Source organism: Talpa occidentalis, unplaced genomic scaffold, assembly GCF_014898055.3.
Source record: "Talpa occidentalis isolate TD23 unplaced genomic scaffold, MPIMG_talOcc4v2.1 talOcc4.16, whole genome shotgun sequence".
NCBI lineage: Eukaryota > Metazoa > Chordata > Mammalia > Eulipotyphla > Talpidae > Talpa > Talpa occidentalis.
Window position 1 is genome coordinate 30,336,570 of NW_023601653.1, and position 21,473 is coordinate 30,358,042.

At 38.7% G+C, this 21,473-nt stretch overlaps 1 long non-coding RNA gene across 3 annotated transcripts in view; it reads left to right on the plus strand.

Annotated features, from left to right (window-relative positions):
* Positions 1-17,535, plus strand: part of LOC119247483 (uncharacterized) — an 85,890-nt gene extending 68,355 nt beyond the window's left edge. For all 3 annotated transcript variants that reach the window (XR_005125765.2, XR_005125767.2, XR_008552197.1), the window contains one exon: positions 17,408-17,535. This is a non-coding gene — a long non-coding RNA (uncharacterized LOC119247483). The remainder of the gene's footprint in view (positions 1-17,407) is intronic.
* The last annotated feature ends 3,938 nt before the right edge of the window (positions 17,536-21,473 follow it).

The following is a 21,473-nucleotide window of genomic DNA, read 5'->3' on the forward strand; positions in this document are numbered from 1 at the left end:
TGCTGTGAGTAAAATGGACACTTCAACAAACATTGGAATAGTAGCAGTTCCTCCTCTGTAACTTGCCTCTGTTCAGTTTTGTAAGTGGAATTAGAAAAGCAGCATCTAGAACATCTCTCTGGTTAGGTGGCATGCAGTATAGTCCTGCAAAAATATCAAGTCCATTTTCTCCAACTAAGCGTGTTCATACTGAACAAAAATTTATACTGAGCAAAATTATTTTTATTAATTTTCTCCTTGGGTTTCTAGATCTGCTTATTGATGAACTTTATGAAGTCAGGAAACATTTATTGATCCAAACTCCATGTCTGGTACTTTTCTAGATGCTAGGATACAAAGATGAAATTTAATTTTGTTATCTAGCATATCTTACTACATAGTCAGCATTCAGTAAAGATTTAGTGAGTTAGTAAATAAGTAGATACATTGATACATAGAAGATCGAGTGGACATATTTTAGTCCACTCTAATGAGTTTTTGCAGTGATAATAATAACTTCAATTTACAAAATACTAACTGATGACATATGTAATATTTTATTTGTATTGTCATTCAGTATTCCAATCAATAATATCTAGGTGTGGGGCCTCCCCGGTGGCACAGCGGTTGAGCGCTGGGTTGCGAAGCTGCCCGCAGCCTCTGCAGCACCGGTTCAATCCCCCGCTGCTCCCCGGCCACCGGAGGAGGGTCCCACAGGGCACACAGACCTCTCCTGCCGCCCGCTGCTCCCCTCAGTAGTGTACTTCAGTCCTTCTGCCTGTTCTGCTCCCCACTCTGGCTCTGGTGAATTCTCTCACCCTCCCGCACTTCTGACTGTACCCCAGTGCTTGTATAAATAAATCAAATAAATAAATAAATAAAAATAAAAAATAAATCTTAAAAAAAAATCTCTAGGTGTGTTGTAACAAAGTCTGTTTCAAGTTAACTTAAATCTAGAGCTGTATTGTATAAAGCAATAAAAGTATTGTCAAAAGCAATAGTCAATCCAAGCAGTAGTCAATCCAAGAATATCTATAAGAAATTAATGTATTAGGAAACCCCAGAGAAGAGTCTGTATCCAGGTTCAACAGCAAGAGTTTTTGAACATGACCCTTTGCATTATTGTTAATTATCATGACTCAGTGATACTCCACAGGCTTGCTTTTTTCCCTTGTCTTCAACTGGCAGGTAGTCAGTTGAACTCTGGTTAAAGTAGGCCATGGCCAGAGTCATAAAATCAACACATTAAATGACAGTTGGCTCTTAGTGGGGGAAAGACTATTGACAGTGGTCGAGACTCAGATGAATATAAGGAAATTTAAGCATTGCCTAAAAGTTACTATCAGTTGTTATCATGTGGAAATATGGATCTGTTACTGCAATATCCAAATTTTTAGGTGTTAAAAATATGGAATAAAGTTTTTAATTTTTAAGGATGGCAACTAAGAAAAACAATAGAAAAACCGCATAGATAAACCCTTGGATAAGACTTAATATAACAGGACTAGCTGCTCAGTACATGGTTGACCCTTGGCTGGCATTTGGGAAATGAAATTTCGGGAGGGTTCCCACCCTTCCCAGAACTGATAAAAGTGACTCACTCTGCCTAAATTGTACAAGCATCATGGTTTATGCTGAGCATCTGCTTTCCTTCTGGAAGTCTGGAATTTTGATACATGCCTCAGAGAGGCTGCTTACAGTAAAAGTCTGGGTGCTTATTCTTTAATGAACTTCCTGGTCGGCAGCATTTTTATACTTACTGTCGCAACATGTTGCTGGGGAAAGAGACCACATCCTGTGTGAGGACCGGCGGAGGTTTGTGCCAGGTTTGCTCTGGACATTTTCCGATATGCTTTTTCCTTTGCTAGTTTGGCTTCATGTGCTTTGCTATAATAAATCATGGTTGTGAGTATGACTATATCCTTAGTCCTAAAATTCCTCCCAGTGAATCATTGAATCTGAGGTCCCTGATAAAAGATCAAAGCAAAAGTTAACATTGTGCCAAATCCAATCAGGGTATTAGTTTTCAGCTGTTCATCTACACATCGGTCATCAGAAGGACAAGACCACCTCAAAAAAGAATTGTTGCGTGCATTATCTCATTTAATCCTCAAAACATGTGTAACCTGCTTTAATAACCTGTACGCCCTGCATGTATAACCTGCTTTATGCATGAGGAAGCTGAACCTCAGAGAGCTTGAGCTTGCAGAAAGTCGTATAACCTATAAATGGGAAAGCTACATTCCATGTTATTTCCATTTTGCTTCTATGAAATTGTTTCCCCTCTCATGTTAAAATATCAGAATTGCTTTGTTTATTTTCCATTTCCTATGCATTGCATTTACATCTCTGAAGCCAAAAGTATTCTTTTTTTTTCTTTGCTACATTTTTGTTTTTAATAAGTAAAACATCTGACAGAATAAGAGCCACAGCAAATGCATGGCTTAACTAAGGTAAGCAGAATGCATAAAAGCAGTCATATGACAAAAGAGCTACTGCAATGTGAAATTAAAAGATTTATTTATTTATTTATTTTTAAAGAAACATTTTATTTCTTATAAGTTTATGATTTCTGAAACAGTTGCAGAGAAAATAGATTCCGTTCAGCTTGCAGTTGACATATCACCATAGTACATTTGGAAAAATGAAGAAACCAACATTTGTATATTCCTATTAACTACTTCCAAACTTTACTCAATTCTCATTTTTTCACTAATATTTCTCAATATTTAACTAATAGTCACTAATATTCTATTCCACGATTTGACCTAGGATACCATATTACATTTATTTATTTATTTTATAAATTTTATTTTTATATTCCCCATACAATTGTAACCCCCTTATTTTGACCCCAATAACTCCCCTTCCCACCCTTCACTCCCCATAGAGTGTCTCTGGTTCACAGTTGTTTGTTGATTTTGATTTTCACTTTCTTATAGTTATTCATTTTCCTGGTCCCTTATTTAAGTTTTCTAGATTCCTGCTATGAGTGAGACCATCCAGTATTTTTCTTTTTCTTTCTGGCTTATTTTGCTGAGCATGATTCCTTCCAGCGCCATCCATGTTGCTGCAAATTGCATGTGTTTATCTTTTTTGAAAGCTGAGTAATATTCCATGGTGTATATGTACCACATCTTCTTGATCCAGTCATCTATTTTTGGGCATTTAAGTTATTTCCAAACCTTAGCTATTGTAAATAGTGCTGCTATAAACATAGGGGTGCAGGTGCTCTTTGGAATTGATGTTTCTGTGTCCTTTGGGTAAATACCTAGGAGTGGAATTGCTGGATCATATGGAAGCTCTATGTTTAGTAGGTCCAGAAATCTCCACACAGCTCTCCATAGTGGTTGGACCAGTTTGCACTCCCACCAACAGTGCAGGAGAGTTCCTTTTTCTCCACAACCTTGCCAACATTTGTTATTGCTACTTTTATTAATCTGTGCCATTCTCACTGGTGTAAGATGGTATCTCATGGTAGTTTTGATTTGCATTTCCCTGATTACAAGTGATGTTGAACATTTTTTCATATGCCTGTTGGCCATTTGCATTTCCTCTTCAGAGAAGTTTCATTTTAGTTCTTCTGCCCATTTTTTGACTGGATTATTTTCTTTGTTGTTGTTGAGTCTTATCAGCTCTTTGCAGATTTTGTAATCAGTCCTTTATCATTAGTGTTGTGTGCAAAAATGTTCTCCCAGTTGGTGGGGTTTCTCTTTGTTTTTGTTATTGTCTCTTTTGCTGTGCAGAAGCTCTTTAATTGGATGTAGTCCCAACTGTTGATCTTTGCCTTCACTATCACTGCTTTGGGAGATGTGGCTGTGAAGATGTCTTTGATGTGCATATCATGTAGTGTTTCGCCTATATTTCCTTCTATGTATTTTATGGTTTCAGGTCTTATGTCTAGTTCTTTAATCCATTTTGAGTTGGTTTTTGTGTATGGTGTGAGGTAGTAGTCAACCTTCATTCTTTTGCATGTAGCGACCCAGTTTTCCCAGCACCATTTATTGAACAAATTTTCTTTGCTCCAATGCAAAGATTCTTTGCTCCTTTGTCAAAGATTAGTTGACCATAAATCTGTGGGTTTATTTCTGGATTTTCTATTTGATTCCATTGGTCTGTGTGTCTGTTCTTGTTCCAATACCATGCAGTTTTGATGATTATGGCTTTGTAGTATAGTTTGAACTTTGGGAGTGTGATGCCTCCATTCCCTTCTTTTTTTTTTTCAGGAGAGCTTTGGCTATTCGGGGTTTTTGGTGATTCCATATGAATTTCATCAATAATTGTTCTATTTCTTTGAAGAATGACATTGAAATTTTGATTGGAATAGCATTGAATCTGTATATTGCTTTTGGTAGGATGGCTATGAGCAGGGGATGTCTTTCCATTTCTTTCTATCTTCTTCTATTTCTTTTAACAGTGTTTTAAAGTTTTCTTTGTATAGGTCCTTTACCTCTTTTGTAAGATTTATTACCAAGTATTTGATTTTTTTTCTTTTGATAATAAAAGGGATTTTTTTTTTTATTTCTTCTTCTTCAGATTTATTGTTTGTGTATAGGAAGGCTACTGACTTTTGTGTGTTGATTTTGTATCCTGCCACTTTACTGAACTGATTGATTAGTTGAATTAGTTTTTCTGTGGAGTTTTTGGGGTTCTCTATGTATATTATCATATCATCTGCAAATAGTGATAGTTTGACTTCTTCTTTTCCTATTTGGATTCCTTGTATGTCTTTTTCTTGTCTTATTGCTCTGGCTAGGACTTCCAGTATTATATTGAAAAGCAGTGGTGACAGTGGACATCCTTGTCTTGTTCCAGATCTTAATGGAAATGCTTTCAGCTTTTCGCCGTTGAGAATGATACTGGCTGTTGGCTTGTCATATATGGCCTTTATGATGTTGAATTATGTTCCTTGTATCCCAAGAATTTCAAGGGCTTTTATCATGAATGGGTGTTGCAATTTGTCGAAAGCTTTCTCGGCATCTATTGATATTATCATATGGTTTTTATATTTCTTTTTGTTGATGTGTTGGATAACGTTGACTGATTTTCAGATGTTGAACCATCCTTGTGTCCCTGGAATGAATCCTACTTGGTCGTGGTGAATTATCTTATGGATACATTGTTGGATTCTGATAGCTAAAATTGTATTGAGGATTTTTGCATCAGTGTTCATTAGGGAGATTGGCCTGTAGTTTTCCTTTTTTGTGTTGTCCTTGTTCGGTTTTGGTATTAGTGTAATGTAGGCTTCATAGAACATGTTTGGTATTGTCCCTTCCTTCTCAATTTTTTGGAAGAGTTTGTGAAGGATAGGCACTAATTCATTTCTGAATGTTTGGTAGATTCATTTGTAAATCCATCAAGTCTTGGGCTTTTGTTTTTGGGGAGGTTTTTGATTACCATTTCAATTTCACTGCTTGTAATTGGTCTGTTTAGGTGTTCCATTTCTTCTTTATCTAGCTTTGGGTGATTGTAGAGTTGTAGCAATTTGTCCATCTCCTCTAGATTGTCGAACTTGTTTCCATATAACTGTTCATAGTAGTTACTGATTATTCTTTTGATTTCTGCTATGTCCGTTGTGATTTCTTCTCTTTCATTTATGATCCTGTTTATTTGTGCTTTCTCCCTTTTTTCCTTTGTGAGCCTGGCTAGGAGTTTGTCTATTTTTTTTTTTTTTTTCCGAAGAACCAGCTCTTGGTTTCATTGATCTTTTGGATTGTTTTTTTTTTTTTTTTTAAATTTCGATTTCATTTATTTCTGCTTTGGTTTTTATTATTTCTTTTCTTCTACTGGTTTTGGATTTTTTTTGTTGTTCTTTTTCTAGATCTTTGAGCTTCGAGATTAGGTTGTTTCTTTGAGTTCTTTCTTGTTTCTTGATGTGAGCTTCTATTGCTATATATTTTCCTCTTATTACTGCTTTTGCTGCATCCCATACATTTAGGAAATTTGTGTCCTCCTTGTCACTCAATTCAAAGAATTTTTTAATTTCTTCTTTGATCTCCTCATTAGTCCAGTGGTCTTCCAGTAGTGTGGGTTTCAATCTCCATGAGGTAGGAGAGTACCTTGCCTTCTTTTTATGTTTTATTTCTAGTTTGATGCCTTTATGGTCAGAAAAGATGGTTGGTATGATTTCAATCTTGGTGTATCTGTTGATGTTTGTCTTGTGTCCCAGTATGTGATCGATCCTGGAGAATGATCCATGTATGCTTGAGAAAAATGTGTACTCAGATTTTTTTGGGTTTAGTGTTCTATAGATGTCTGTTAAGCCCAAGCTCTCCAGAGCCTTATTCAGAGCTTTAGAGTCTTTACTTATTTTTTATCTCATTGATCTATCCATTGTTGATAGTGGTGTGTTGAAGTCTCCCACTACGTATGTGTTTTCTCTGATGTCTGTTTTCAAAGATGACAATAGTTGTCTGATATATTTTGGTGCTCCTTCGTTTGGTGAATATATGTCAATGAGTGTTATTTCTTCTTGAAGTATTGTCCCCTTGATCATAATGTAGTGACCGTTGGGGTATCTTTTTATCTTTTTGAGTTTGAAATCTGTTTTATCTGATATAAGTATAGCTGTTCCTGCTTTCTTTTTTGGTCCATTTGCTTGTAGGATTGTTTTCCATCCTTTAACTTTGAGTCTATTTTTATGTTTTTTTTTTTTTTTTTTTTTTTTTTTTTTTTTTTTAATAGAGGCATGCTTTTATTTATTTATTTGTTTGCTGGTTTGTTTGTTTGTTTTGTTTATACATGCACTGGGTACAGTCAGAAGCGCGGGAGGGTGAGAGAATTCACCAGAGCCAGAGCGGGGAGCAGAGCAGGCAGAAGGACCGAAGTACACTGCTGAGGGGAGCAGCGGGCGGCAGGAGAGGTCTGCACGCCATGTGGGACCCTCCTCTGGTGGCCGGGGAGCAGCCGGGGATCGAACCGGCGCCGCAGAGGCCGCGGGCAGCTTTGCAACCCAGCGCTCAACCGCTGCGCCACCGGGGAGGCCCTATTTTTATGTTTTGTAGCTAAATGTGTTTCCTGGAGACAGCAAAAGGTTGGGTTTTGTTTCTTCATCCAACCTGTGACTCTGTGTCTTTTCATTGAAGAGTTTAGTCCATTTACATTTAGAGTTAATATTGATATGTTAGCATCTGTATTTGCCATTGTGTTTGTCTTTCCTTTGATTTTATTTATTTATTCTTTTAATAACTTTTTTTTTTTGGTCTTCTTTTCTTGTTATTTGTCCCTCTGAGGTTCTGGCTTTAGGACTCCTTGTAGTATTTTTTGGAGTGGGGGTTTAGTCATAATGAAATTCCAGAGTTTCTGTTTGTCTGGGAAGGTCCTTATTCTTTCTTCATAGAGGAAGGAGAGCTTTGTGGGATAGAGAATTCTTGGTTGGCATCTGTTTTCTTGGAGTCTGTTGACTATGTCCCTCCACTCTCTCCTTGCCCGTAGTGTTTCTTCGGAGAAGTCTGATGTCAGTCTGATTGGTTTTCCTTTGAATGTTATCTGTTTTTTCCCTTTTGTCAGCTTCATTATTTTTTCCTTGTCTTGGATTCTTAGGAGCTTTACTATTATGTGTCTTGCTGTATTTTTCCTTTTGTCATGGTAGTTTGGTGTTCTTCTTGCTTCTTGTATATCAATTTTCAGCTCCTTCTTCACGTTTAGGAAGTTCTCTTCAATTATTTCCTTGAATATTTTCTCTGTTCCTACATCTCTCTCCTCTCCTTCTGGTATTTCTATAACTCTTATATTTCCTTTCCTCATGGAGTCAGATAGTTCCCGAAGTCTTTCTTCAGTCTTTTTCCTTCGTACTTCTCTTTCCTTTTCTGTTTTAGTTCTTTTTATTTCTGTGTCTTCAAGAGTACCTATTCGTACTTCCATTTCATCTATTCTGCTTTCATTGCTTTTTCCAGAGTTCTTTAGCTCCTCCATTAATTCTTTGATCTCCTGCATTTCTTTTACTTCCCTCTTTAGGGACTCAATTTCATTCTTCTGATCATTAATTATTTTCCCCTTATTATTGTTTTCCTTTATGACTTCTATCAGTTTTTTAATCACGGAAATTTTAAATTCTCTTTCTGGAAGGCTCAGAAGTTCCTCCAAATTACTGTCGTTGCAATCTGGTAGGTGGTTTTCTTTTTGTGGTGTGCTTTTTTCCTGAGGAGTTGCTGGGTTGCATGTGGTTTTTCTACTCCCTACTGCCTGTTTTCTAATTTGCCGTATTCTTTGGGACACTGTGTTGCTGGTACTGGCCAGCATCTTGGGCGAACTTCCCAGCTCACCTCTGGCTCCTCTGGGACCCTTCTGCAGGTTTCAAGTAGTCTTTACTGAAGAAAGGTCCCTGTTCTAAAATGCTGATGCGGGGACGCACTCCCCTGCATGCCCAGTCTACCCTGGTGGTGGGTGCCGCTCCCCTCTGGGCTAGGACTGCAGGCCAGAAGGGGCGTGGCATGGGCGAGCCTCCCAGCTCACCTCTGGCTCCTCTGGGAGCCTTCTGCCGGTTTCAAGCAGTCTCTACCGAAGAAAGGTCCCTGTTCTCCCATATTACATTTAGACAAAATTTTTATTGAATAAAATTTTAGAATTAGGAATAAATGTCTACATTTTATGATGAAGACTATTATTTCCTGTATGTAATCCCAATCAATTCTTTTTTTTTTTTGCCAAAAGTATTCTTATCATGCCTCATCACTGCGTATCTGCTTTTCTCTCTTTCCTTTCCAGTCTTTCCTTCTTGTCAACTGTAAGTGAGGTTTTCTGATTCAGTAGAGAAGGAAGGAGAGCATGGTAACAATGGGTGTGGGCAGGACAAGGGAAGGCTAACCCAGCTGCTTGACCAGCCTTTGCAGGCCTGATCAGTAGTCCAAATGATAGTGTCTAAAATGTTGGGAACTCTGAGTTCATCTGTACTGGGGTCCACATCCAAGAGGAGGTATGACAATTGTTACTTCTCCTTCACTAGGAGTTCTGGTCAGAAAGGCAGTTGTAGTTGTTCCAGAGGGACCTATAGGGTTTGAAGCAGACTTTCATCAGCATCTGAGGTTAAGAGGTCCAATTTGAGTATAGGATAAGAAGGGGAAAAATGGATAAGTGTGTTGACTACCTTAACAAGGTAGAATGCCAAGTCCCTAGGTGGGGGCCAGCACTGCTTCACATTCCCAGGAAAACGTGACATGAAAAGCAGAAAGATGGGTAGAAGCTATGATCTAAGACCTGAACTCTCAGAGTCAAAAGCTAGGAACAGAAAATGTAGCTTTATGACTGAGCAAGTTCTGGAGTTCCCCTCTGGCCCACTGAATATCAAGCTTAGATCAAGTCTCATTCTAGCCTCTTTCTTGAGTGGCCTTCTAGGTAGGGTAGAAATGAAATCATAAAGCTGAGCAGACCCATATCTTGGCAGAACTAAAAAGGGTAGGGACTGACACTTCTTCCCTAAGGAATAAACCAAAATAGTTTGTCTAGCTTTGTAATACTGATAGAGCACCTCTCTGAAAAACTCAACAAAGTATGCATAAACTCTAAGCGATACTCAGAGAAACAACATTTCAATGAACTTTTAAAGTGATATGCTTTCTAAAGTAGAGTCATTTTACCAACATAAACTGATTATTTCCTTACAGTTCTGTTCTGTGGATTAAAAAATATTTTTATTGAAGTAACCAACATTTGATTCATAGCACTGTGTATGATTGACAAGTATAGGTTCATACCTTTTCAGATGTATGTTACCACTCGACCAAGGCACCCAGAGTTCCCCACCAGAGTCCATTGTTCCCCTTCCCACTTTGCTCTCCCCTTCCTCCCCCCGCCTTTTTGGTGTCTCCATTTGTTCTGTGGATATTTTAATGCTAGAGAGTCTGAGTTACCAGGTTGGTGGGCATTCTATCCAATTGTACCTCCACTATTACCTGTTGATATTATATGTGGCTGCTCTGAATCTCATGATCATTGTGCAATTGTAATAACTGACATTTGCTGGGCAATGACTCTGTAATCGATACTATTGCATTTACGTGCAGTATCTCACTGTTGCGCACAATTATCCGGTGAGGTAGACATCATTATTATACCCATTTACAGGGAGGAAACTAAGGCACAGAAAGTTTCAGTGCAGCTTTTAGTTATACCTCTAAGTGTTCCTCACTTTTAGCAGTGAGCAATTTAGAAAGCTAAGACAGATCAAAATATAAAGAGCCAGTCTTTATAAAGGTCTGAAATATAAACAGCACTGCTTTCCCATACATTTACCCAAAGGCTGCCGTGATCCTGAATATCTATTTCTGCCCTTTGTTCCAGTTGGCAACTAAGTTACACACATGCCATCTGGTGACCAGAACCAGGAACTGTCAGGCTCAGTTCTTTTCCTATTATAACCTTATTTTGCTCCCTAGTTTTAAAATGCCCATATCACACTTACTGTATCATTTACAACTGAAGGAGAGGAGGCTTATGAAATTGATCTGTAATAAAACACTTGCAAATACATTGCTTACATCGTGAAATTTGATACCATACGTATGAAGGACTTTCTTTGCTAGAAAGAATCCATGTGTTCCATCTCTGAATGAATGCCCTCTCCATCTTATCTCCCCAACTGAGCTACTCTTAAAGCCCACACCACCCAGTGGAGGTGTCTGACTAACCATTCCATATGCTACCCTTTCCTTCAGCACTTACTTATAGGATGGGTTATGTTATTGTTTTTCATCATGTGTGTGGTTTTCCTGTTTCATTTAAGCCATCAAAAACTTGAAAATAATTATTGTTCTATTACTGGGGTAGTTGTTGCAAAAGCATTATTATTGAAAATAAGAGAGTGTGAAAAATTTGTTATTGTTCTCACTTTTAAAGTAGATTGAAGTTTGACACAAAAGTCAATGTAAATAATAGGAAAACAATTTAGAGAATAATTAGCCCTAGCATCAGATAGAGGATTGTACTTACTAAATGATTTTGGAGGTTTCTTAGGGATTATGCCTCCATTATTACCTAAGTACTAACTGAGGGCAAAAGGTAGTGGGATAGCAGATCTGGGCAGGCTTGTGACTTGTTTATTATTCAGTCGTATACAGTGGAAGTGACACTATGACTGAAATTAAAACATTGAAGGTGATTCAACTTCTGTCTTCCTGGCTGAAACATTCTCTTTTGTAGGACTGAACTGCCAAATAAATCCTGAAATCATTCTAAATCCCCAGATCCTGAAGTTATCATGCTATGAGAACACCCAAAATAACTCATGCAGAAAGACCATGTGGGGAAACTCTGAGGCTACAAAGAGAGGAATCCCCATCCAGCCCCATGCTGCTGAGTCTTCCATGCTCCCTGCTCCCATCTGCTGTTATAGCTTCAGTCACTATCTGACTTCGCCAGCGTGAGAATCCCTGAGTCTGACCCATAGAAACCATAAGTAATAATAATATGATTGTTTTTTTGATATCATAAGTTGGAGGTTTGTTACAGAGCAATTGTAACTGGAACAGGTATATAAGAAAAAAAACAAACAAACAAGGACTGGGAAGACATGAGGGAAAGAACTGAAAACAGGAGAAGTTTGTACATGTAACTTTTGAAGAGCTAATCATAGTATGTCATGTAGAAAATGGATGCGTGTGTGTGTCCACAATTAAACACACTCATGGGATGTAAGTCAGGTTGGGGAGAGGTTGCTAATCTTCTTGCTTTATCTTGGGAACCTTGGAAAAAGAGCTTACATAGGAATTCCATCTTCCTCAGGACCCGAAAGTCCTACAGGAAAGAAGTATGAAGACTTGAAATTGATAGTAATTTCATATTATACCATGATGAATACTTACTATTGTTTTGCTTCCATAAATTTAATTCTGAACCCAACAATTAACCTAGAAATACAATGAAGAAATATCTCACTTCCTAAATCAGGAAAAGTGAGTTTTCCATGTGAACAGAAAGATGATAAAGAAGTTAGAGTTTGTGAATCAGATTACCTTTGGGTACTAAGGTGTCCCCACATATACAGGTGTTCCTTGACAGATAAACCCATGCCTACCTTACCTTACATATGCTCATTAGGCTACAGTTGGGCATAATAATATAGCATAAAGCCCATTTTATAATAAAGTATTTACTATCTCATGTAATTTATTGGGTACTGTACTAAAGGTGAAAACTAGAATGGCTATATCTGTTCTCACCATTAATGTACATACACCACTGAAAGCAGAGTGGGCTGAAGAAAGTATGAAGCATTGAAAACAGAAAACACAGTCTGTAGGGTAAGGAAAGATGTCAGGCTTTTCTGCCCTCCTGCCATCAGGATAGATGATGGATCCTTGCGGTCCTGAATGCATGCCTGAGGGCGGGCACCTGGAATAGGGTGTGGGCAGAGGTAGATGGGATTCACCTGGGCTAAAACTGTGCTTTTTTAAGGGCGGTGTCATGGGGATGCCAGCAGTAGAATCCGAGGAGAAGCAGAAAGAGAAGCCGAGAAAGAAGTAGCAGAAGCCGAGAGCGGAAGCAGAGATCACCGGAGAGCCCAGATAGAGTGAAGACTTGCTGGGGGCCGGGAGGCCTGTCAGCCTCCTGGCCCCCCAGCACCTTTGCCTGCTGTGTGCCCGGTAAATCCCAATAAAAGACCCGCAAAAAGCCACTGAGGACTCTGACTCCTCCTTTACCCGGTCTGCTGGATCCTAGAAAACCTGCTCAGTGGTCATTCCTGTCTCTACACAGTATCTAAAAATACTGGCAGTACAGTACCCTATAGAGTATCAGTTGCTTACCCTTGTCATCTCTGTCACAGTCCAGTTTCACCAGATCAACACACTACATTTCACTAATCTGGGAGCAGATCAAAGTTCAAAATTTGAATATGGCTTCAATTGAGTGCAGATGGCTTTTGCACCATCATAAAGTGAACAGCTGTAAGTTAAACCATCATAAGTCAAGGGCCATCTGCATTACAACGGTTTTGTCAGCCTTAGGCGATAGGTAGATGATCCAATATGGACCAAGAGTAACAATGAAAATTCAAGGCATAATCCATTGTTTAGATAAACATGGTCCAAAAAGAAAAGTGAACAATTTGATAATACATTCTTTTAAGGGTACCCTGGACCAGTTTCATTAGAGATAAGGCCCCAATTCACCAGCAACTTGATAACTCCCTTCATTTTGTGTTGCCCAGATCTGGACTATGTATCAGGAACCAGTTACATTTATAAAATTTAGGAGGTGCCAATCAAGACACCAAATAAAATCAACATTATGTGAACATGTCCCAAATTTCCTCACAAAATGATCTTATAGGGAGTGTTTTGTTTCCCTGGTGTAGGGGCAGGACAGGACACTAAGCAGGTTTTCTGATCCAGCAGACCAGGTAAAGGAGGAGTCCTGGAGCCCTCAGTGGCTTTTGTAGGCTTTTATTGGGATTTACCAGGTACACAGCAGGCAGGAGTGCTGGGGGCGCTGGCAGGCCTCCCAGCGCCCCCAGCAAGTCTTCACTCTTTCTGGGCTCTCCAGCATTCTCTCTGCTTTTCTCGTGGTTCTCTGTTTCTTCTTCTCTCGGCTTCTCCTGGCGTCCCTGTGATGCCACCCTTATAAACTCAGTCTCTGAGCCCAGGTGTACCCAATTCAGGTGCCCGCCATCAGGCAGGCATTCAGGACCACAGGGTTCCCTCATCTATCCTAATGGAGGGAGGGCAGAAAAGCCTGATATTTTTCCTTAACCTACACCTGGGAAACCACAAAAATCAGATTATTTTTCCTTGAAGTAGCACTCTTACTCCGTTTCCTAGGAGCCTGCTAAGTGGTAAGTTTACACTACAGAAACCCTCATCCATTGATATTGTTTGGGAAAGTAATAGGAAATAAAAACCAATAGTATTCAAATACTTCCACCTGCATTAGGGATCAGTTAATAAATGGGTTCGAAATGGGAAGTAGTTGCAACCTTGACTGGTCCCAGTTACTAAGACAAAAGCTCTCGCCTATTTCTTTGAATAAAGAAACTGAGTTGTGATGTGCTATTCATCTGTGCACAAAGGAAGAAACAGACATTCTAAGACTTTTCTTCTGGCTTAACAAAGAAATCTCACAAACACCTAATGCAACTACAAAGGAAGTGAGTTATTAAGATAGCCAACTAGAAAAGCAGCCTGTTAGAAGGCATAGGAAACTTTTCAGAAGACATAGCAACAATCTCTCCTCATATCTGATTGTCTTTAAAACACTCTTTTGTGCAAATATATTTCAAAGAGAGATTTGTAATAGCAAAACAGCACAGGATTATACATTTTTACAAGCATCCCCAAATTGAACAGAAAATGAAGACTGGTACTTTTGTGAACATATGCTATGAGTCAACCCTTTATGAAAAATACCTTTAAGCTGCTGAAACTGCTACTTCTCTGTAAGGGGAGAATGAGCACCTCTTTCTCTTGCTTCTCTGATAATCTTCAGAGGGTAATTAGAGAGAAAATAAGAGACTTAATAAGTATAAACCTTACTAAAGAAAAGTATGTTTGTTAAAACTTTTGTTGGCAACTGATAAAAACTCATCTGAACTACATGAAAGGGGATAAAAGGAATTTATTATGAGGAATGATGTTGTCACCCAGAACTCAGGGGCAAAGATGCATTAGAACCTTGGTGTCAACTGGAACCAAGACCATGAGCTCTACTGGGAAATATGAGGTTCTCTGTCTCAGTTCTCTGCTTCTCTTCCAAGCCTCCACTCTTCTCTCACCTGTGCAATGGCTGTCTCTGTTCTCTAGTCCACAGGGCAGAAAATATTGCCAACAACAATTTCCTTCCTAGGTGTATCTCCTCTGTGTAAGACAGTTGAAATCTTTGGTCAATATTCCAATCTCCAGGAAGAGAGTCTCATTGACCCAGTCCCTAGTATGTGTGTCTATCTCTGATAGGGGGAGAAGAGTATCATAATTTAGGAAGAATGTAACTTTATATGGATTGGAAAAGCAAGATCCAAATTCCCAGAATATGGAAAAAGAGGGTAGTTCCCAGGTAACTGGTGAACTGGGCATACCCTATATTCTACAGATGCCTCTCCAACTGGCAGTGTTTTTTTTTTTTTTTTTTTTTTGCAAAATGGTTCAAGTGATTACATTTATACCTTTCATATATAAAAGTCACCCTAGTGCATTGGAAATATACTCTGTGTCAATGCATTTTTAGCTTATTATTAATACTTACTTGTGTATTCAGTGTTTTTAGGACAGCATTGATATACCACACAAATAAATTAGTGTTCCCATTTGAACTGATTTGGAAAGAGCAAGTTCATATGCTAATGTGTGATACTAACCCACATTAAATCTCCAACAGCAAATTAAAAGTGTTTTCCAGCTAATAAGTACTACGAGGAAATAACCTTATCTTTTATGAGAAGCAATGGAAAAGGATTCCTCAATTTACTAAAATTTGAGTATGGATGTTTGACTTTTTACCAGAATGATTGATTTTATTCTACCTGTTTTATGATAGCAATCTATTTTTTAATTTTACAAATATAAAATAAAAGTCAATTGTGAAATATTCAGTAAAAGTTGCTGCCTATACTTTCCATCTCTCCAAGAATTTGGAATTTCTTGTTGAATATAGAAAATTGGAGAAAGGTTGATTATTCAAGAAGTGCTTATTCATTCATTCATTCATTCATTCAATCAATAAGTATCTATTAAGGTCATGCTACTGCCTGTTGCTTGGCATACAGTAATTAACAAAATAGATAAATTCCTTTTCCTTCCAGAGATTACATTCTAATGGGAGAGATAATCAATAAACAAGTAAATACATAAAATTTTGTCAGATGATAAGCAATATAGAGCAAAAGCAAAGCAGTATAAAAGAGGAGCATGAAAGTGGTGCTAGTTAAAGCAACGTGAATGGTCATGGAAACTTCTTGACCTGATGATACCTGAAGAAAATCTAAAAGAAATGGAGTAAGTCATGCTGACATTTGAGAGTAAATGGGTTTTGAAGCTCTGAGTTTTGGTTGATTTTCAAGCCACTATACACTTCTCAAATTTTCCTATACACTTCTTAAAGTCATTATGTGAATCTTCCAACAAGCCAATCTTAGGCTAGGCAGTGAGTGCACTGGTTCCTGTGCCTTCCGTCAGCTCTGCCCCTCCAAGCTCTGGTTCTGTCCCAATAATTTTTTGTTTCATACATAGATATTTTGTCTATAAAAGACCAATGACAGTGTTGGTTACTAAGTTCTTAATAGATTTCTAGAGAATGCCACAACTCTTTCAACCAACCTTAGATGGCCATCCTAAGGGTGGAGGGTGGGGAATATGTTTGTGCATAAAGGAACTTCTTTTTTTATCTCTTTATCTCCATTAGCTATCAAAACACACCCCACAAGTAAATATATGATCTAAAAGTCATAGTGTACTTGTATACAAGGAACTTCAAAATAATTACCCATAATGAATTTCCCATACTCCCACTGTTTTCAAGCATTTACACAAGAGAATGCATCAGTGCACCCAAATGGAAATTATGACACCAACATTGATTGGTTTCATATATTTGTAGTTCATTTAGCTCCCACTAGCTAGTCTTCCCTGCTGGATTTACAGTACCCATATTGTTGCAAACTGGATTCCCCAGGAACAGCTCTAAGACTGAGTTAGTGTGCATGAATAACATTCATTAAGGAGTATCTTGGTATTTGCACCTGTGGAAGGGAAGGGAAGGGAAGGGAAGAAAAAGAAAGGGGAGAGGAGTCAGGAAACAGAGTGTACAGAAGTTGAGCTGTGATGCCATCCCAATGACAGTATTGGATGATATACCACAGGGCATTCTCGAGCTGGGATGACCTTCAGAACTGTCCCAGGTTACACCAAAATGACTAGATCTTTATGCTCCCATACTAATCAGTTATCACGCAAAGTCCAGGCCATAGAGAAAGGCCATGTGTACATGTTCTAGTCCAAATCTCCCCACCCATTGCTCCCCTCCACCCTTACAGGTCCCAGCCAACAGCCCACATCCTCCTGTACTTGTGAATTAGGAAACCTCCAGATGACTCCAACCTCAACCACAGTCTGACCATAAACACACAAGTAACTGGACTTAAGCAAGCCCATCAGTTCCCAGAGCCATGGGAGAGAATAATTAAAAAAAAAAAATCTTTTTTTCTATGCTACTGAGTTAGGTGGCTTGTTACACAAGTATAATCAGAACATTGAAGAGTCGGTCCAATGATTTAGCTCAACATTTTCTACTCAGAAGCACTTAATATTATTGTGTTCAGATCTAATCACCAGCACGAAGTTCCCATCACAATTTCTCTTGAGACATTGATGTTCTTCAAAATAAGATCCTAAACTCTTTTTAACATCCCTGAGGTATCAAGTAGATGATTTTCCTAGGGAAGGTGGCAAGTAGATTATGAACCTGAGGACAACAGAGTAACAGCTTCTTTTCTTCTTTTCTGCAGGTGCGCTAAGAGTCAAGTATATCCAGTGGGATCCTGCAGTTTATTGTTTTGCCTTTTTTCTGCTCACATTTACCAGTTCATTCTAATACTTTGCTATAATAAGCAATAAAACCATAGTTTATTTTAAAATTTACCATTTTTTTGGTATAGAAATAATGTTGAGACTGCATTTTTTAAATTTATTTTAAAGATTTATTTATTTATTTATTCATTCATTCATTCATTTATTTATTTATTTATACAAGCACTGGGTACAGTCAGAAGTGCGGGAGGGTGAGAGAATTCACCAGAGCCAGAGCGGGGAGCAGAGCAGGCAGAAGGACCGAAGTACACTGCTGAGGGGAGCAGTGGGCAGCAGGAGAGGTCTGCGCGCCATGTGGGACACTCGCCGGCAGCCAGGGATTGAACCGGCGCTGCAGAGGCTGCGGGCAGCTTCGCAACCCAGCGCTCAACCGCTGCGCCACCAGGGAGGCCCGAGACTGCATTTTTTATTGATTTAGTTTTTTATTTTTTACATCATAGTTCATTTTTAAACAATGTTTGCTTCCCCCCTACCCCCGCCAGGTGTAGTCCCCATAGAATTTTCCTTCACCGATGCACCTGTGCACCATCACCACAGTGACACTGCATTTTTAAGACTTTATGCAATGTAGTCGGGGTTCCTTAAAATTGGGTGAAATAAAACTAGTGATCGTAGAGATAATTTTAACCATAGATTTAAAAACATGGATGATGTGATAATCTATTTTTTTCCAGATAAAACTGTTATTTCTTTGACAATCATATTTTCTATTTATGTAACTGGTAAAACTGTCAATTTTTATAAGCTGGCATTGGAATTTCAGTTCGCACCTTCTGGCTTCTCTTCTATATCTTCGCACACCTTCGAGGTCACAGGCTGAAGTCCACCAACCTGATCATCTGTAACTCAATACTTGTTCATGTAGAAAAGCTCTTGCCTGCACTGTTTTTTGTCTTCATATCTAGAATCAACTTTCCAGAATTTTCAGAATTATTTCAAATGTAAGACTTCACATGGAGAGAAAGATGAGGGGCTTCTCAATTTGCACATTCTACCTCCTGCAAGTTCCAGGGCATCACCATCAACCCACCACCTCCTGGCAAAACAGAAAACTTAATTGCTTTAAGGTTGGGCGGAAGAGTTCATTAACAGTAAAAGAAAAAAAAATTTCTTTAAGTTGATGAATTCATTGAAGGATTTAGGCAGGAGAATAACATGTTCTAATTTATATATTTTTAAACAATGCTTTGTCTGCTATGCAGAGAATAGAAGGGGAGACAAGATAGGAGATAATAGCAGTGATTCTAAGCGAAGATGATAGATGAGGATCAATAGGATTTGTTGATGGATTTGAAATGGAAGGTAAGAAAAATGAAATTATCAAGGATGATTTCCACTTTTCTGGGCTGTACACTGGAAGGAACGGCTGAAAGATAAGTGGGGATGGGCAGGGGGAGGTAGTGGGGAAGAAGAGATGAGAAGTGTGTTTTTTGTCATGTTAAAATTCAGTGAATAGAGCCCTCTGGAACCCACTAGACAGGTGTGGGCTAGATGGGTAAAAATATGAGTACAATACAGGCTTCAGACATGCAGCTGCATTTGTTGTTTAACAAATAAACATTTTATTTCCATTAGCATCTTCAAAAATTATCATTCAGTGTTGCAGAAATGAAGATTTTCCTTATTTGTTAGGTTGCTGCCTGCCATCTGGTGGACTTTCATGGGGAGCACTGTAGACTTATCCAGTAAAATAGAAACATTACCGACAAATTGCGTGAAACAAATCTTTATACGGTCATTGTCTACTAATCTTCACATCTTTATGTTTCTCATTAGGCAAAATTGATTGCCACATTTAAACCTAAATCACATCAAAGAGTGCAGCATTGAAAAGATTAATAAAAAGACTCTTTGGTTTTCTTTTTTTTTCTCTTTTTTTTTTTTTAAGATTTATTTATTTATACAAGCACTGGGTACAGTCAGAAGCGGGGGAGGGTGAGAGAATTCACCAGAGCCAGAGCGGGGAGCAGAACAGGCAGACTGACAGAAATGCACAGCTGAGGGGAGCAGCAGGCGGCAGGAGAGGTCTGCAGCCATGACCCTCGCCTGGTGGCCGGGGATCGAACTGGCGCTGCAGAGGCTGCGGGCCGCTTCACAACCCAGCGCTCAACCTCTGTGCCACTGGGGAGGCCCAAACTCTTTGGTTTTATAAAGTATTACAAACAAGCATAATTTCAAAACTGGATTTTCTAGAAACTACATCAGAAAAGATGTAGTCTTTCGGCTCTTCAGTGGAAAGTGGTTGTATCACTGGAATATAAAGACTCATGAGAGCCGATTGCACACACAACTTCCCAATTCTATGTTTAGTGTTTTCAGATTGGTAGCTTAGAATATCCATGGTGGAAAGATTTATATTAAAGAAATTAATATAAAACTCCAAAGAGATTCTTATAGATTTCCCCCCCGAAATCTAGTTTACCAGTATAACCATGCACACATCTCTTTTCTCTCTTCATTCCACTACTTAGAAAAAGTAAAAAGCATATCATGGAACACTTGTTGGGGGAAAAAAAAACCTTTAAAATACACAGTCCCAAATTTTAGAGACCATGGAATATTTTAGGAAATGTCATTTGAGTTTTATAGGTTTTTTAAAAATGATTCATAGGTTTTTTTTAAAGCTTTTATTTATTTTTGCATAGAATTGGGATATAGAACAGAGGTGAGAGGGGTAGGAGGGAGTAGGGAACAGAACAGGTGGATGTGGGTTAGCTCCCTGGTGTGGGATCGAACTCAGACCATCAAGGTGATATAGCACTGAGATTTCACCTCTAGGCCACTAGGAAGGCCCTATAATTTTCTTTTTAAGAGGAGACTGTTTTAGAAGATCACGTGGTGGAAAACTGAACATAAGGACCTTACCAAAATGCTTTATACCTAGGGTTGTTCATATAGATAGAGAGAGAGAGAAAGAACATTTAGATTCTGTCATTCCATTACTTTCTATGGGAAAGTATTTAACTTATTTCCATCTTGATTTCTATTATAAAAAATCCAGATAATAATAGCCAAGAGCTACTGTGAGGATTCAAGGACATAAAATTTAGCATGGTAACTAACACACATCATTCAGTAAGAGTCGTCACTTTATAAGAACTGTCTTTGTGGTATATGGACCACAGATTCCTGCTATACTTATCTAGAGAAAAACTGCAGAGATTAAAATACTGACTGCATTTTTTATTTTCTCCTTTATATATATATATATTTTAAAGATTTATTTATTTATTTATACAAACATTGGGTACAGTCAGAAGTGCGGGAGGGTGAGAGAATTCACCAGAGTCAGAGCAGGGAACTGAACAGGCAGACCAACAAAATACACTGCTGAGGGGAGCAGCAGGCGCAGCAGGAGAGGTCTGCGTGCCATGTGGGACCCTGCGTGCCATGTGGGACCCTCGCTGGTGGCTGGGGATCAAACCGGCACTGCAGAGGTTGCGGGCAGCTTTGCAGCCCAGCGCTCAACCACTGAGCCACCAGGGGAGGCCCTCCTTTATATTTGCATAGCAGAGACAATATAAGGCCAGTCTGTCTTAAGTTCCAGGTCTTGTGCTATAAAATTAAATAGTTCTCCTTTGAGTCTAGCCTAATAAGTGGTGAGCTGAACTCATCATATTGCCTCAATAAAATGTTCCTTTTTCTGACTTCCTGGTTGCTTTTAATACCATCCCCAATCTCCCAGTAATTCAAGCTTGAAACCTGAATCATTTTTGAAAACCTTCTCCCTTTCCACTCACTACCTACTGATTTTACTCCATTGTTCTCAAAAATCTATTTCCCTCCATTGCCATTTCTAGGGCCACTGCTCCATTTCAGGTCTCCACCCCTATCTTCTGGTTTCAAGTCTCTATTCTCCATCAAATTATTTATTTTTTTAGATTTATTTATTTATTTATTTATTTATTTATACAAGCAGAAGCGCGGGAGGGTGAGAGAATTCACCAGAGCCAGAGCGGGGAACAGAACAGGCAGATGGACAAA